Genomic DNA, 1892 nt, shown 5'->3' with positions numbered 1-1892 from the left:
CCACTGTGTCTAACACTGTATTATGGTCTGTATCAAGGAATTGGCACTTTGAAAGGAGCTGTTTCAATCAGATCACTAAAGGCCCCGTCAACCATGGGACGTTTTCCATCCTTCAGGATGATATCTAAAAACAGATCCAAGTGTTTATCTATTTGTATTTACCTATTTTGTCCACTGTGTTTAACTGTATTATGGTCTGTATCAAGGGATTGGCACTTTGAAAGGAGCTGTTTCAATCAGATCACTAAAGGCCCCGTCAAACATTGGTAACATCTTCCCCTGATAAGAAAACAACAACTAGAATTTTATGATAAGTCAGCCCAGTGTCAAACCACTCCACTACCATCAGGCAAGTTGATGTCGCAACGCCAAGTTTGCCCGGGGAGTTGTCTTAGGATCCACTAGAGAATCTGGTTATGACCAACTCCGATGACATGGTGGTTGTCTTTCAAAGAAGATTTTTACCTATTGCGTGGAAGAGCCAAGAACTGGTTCTTCACATACGGCACTTCAGTTTAGTCCTGAGAAATTTTATAATGAATGAGCTGCACCGTCCCAGAAACACACAGATGTGTGTGTATTTTCAATTTGGTGTTGTAACATTTCAGATGAGAAATTGAAACTGAACACGTAACGCGTGTTAACTACACATGATACCGACCTATAAACATCTTTGATTTGCTGTTTTCTTTTCTTGTAGAAAATAAGACTATTATTTTTATTATGGTAATAATAAAATGGCATAAATTAACATTTTTCATTTTAATTCTACTTACAAAATCAACAATGCAAGTAAAAACATCTTGGAATTATGTAAAATAATGAAAGGACAATTTATAATTCTTGTGTCACTGGTAAAAGTGGCATCAATTTCACTTTGGTCTTTGATCCCTATGTCCTGTTCACCATGTCTTGCGTTTTCCCTTTTTAAAAACCACTGCGACAGCCCGACCGTTTTACTCAGAAGAGGTGCCCGACGTGAAACGCTCAGCGTATCACGTCAACCACGACGCAAAAAACACGTCGCTAGGAAACCGTACCTTAATGAATTTCATTCTATTCTACCTTTACTTTCTTTGGTGATTTAAGAATCCAGTGAATAATGAAATTAGATCTAGATTCAAGCACAACATAAGATACCAAAGTATCTATTAGGTACCTAGAATACAATGGTTACATGGAATTGATTCGGACCAGTCAGATGTCCTCAGGGTAGCAAGCAGTGACTGCAGGTGGTCGACATATAGGTTTGCCATGGTCACATCATTCCAAGATTTCAACTCGGGAGAGAACAGTTTTTGAGGATTGACCCGACCACCACAGTTCCGAGGTAGGTACGTTTGTAAATATTTGGCACCTACAGGTATGAAGAAGAATTTTCAGTGTGAATCTCACATTACAATAGTTCTGTGGATGATCTTTTAGCTGACTGTACTGTCAAATTAGATATGGAAAGTCAAGGATCTTCTGAAAGTGCATGCTTCAATCAATTTTCAAAATCAAACTCAGACTTTCCCTAATATGTAGATATGTACTTGGTCACTAAGAGTGACACAATGGTTACATGGAATTGATTCGGACCAGTCAGATGTCCTCAGGGTAGCAAGCAGTGACTGCAGGTGGTCGACATATAGGTTTACCGTGGTCACATCATTCCAAGATTTCAACTCGTGAGAGAACAGTTTTTGAGGATTGACCATTGACCCGACCACGACAGTTCCGAGGTAGGTACGTTTGTAACTTCTCTCTTCGATTTCGGGACGATAAGACCATAGCAGTTACAGTTCCCTCTGTCAAACCTCTTAAAAAAAAAGAACCCGTCACGTCACCTAGCGCTTACAAGGCAGACGCGCTACCTACCAACCTAACTAGGCTGGCAAGCTGGTCAGATT

Source organism: Diaphorina citri, unplaced genomic scaffold, assembly GCF_000475195.1.
Source record: "Diaphorina citri unplaced genomic scaffold, Diaci psyllid genome assembly version 1.1 scaffold120, whole genome shotgun sequence".
Classification (NCBI taxonomy): domain Eukaryota; kingdom Metazoa; phylum Arthropoda; class Insecta; order Hemiptera; family Psyllidae; genus Diaphorina; species Diaphorina citri.
The sequence above is the reverse complement of the archived record's forward strand: the minus strand, read 5'-3'. Positions refer to the sequence as shown.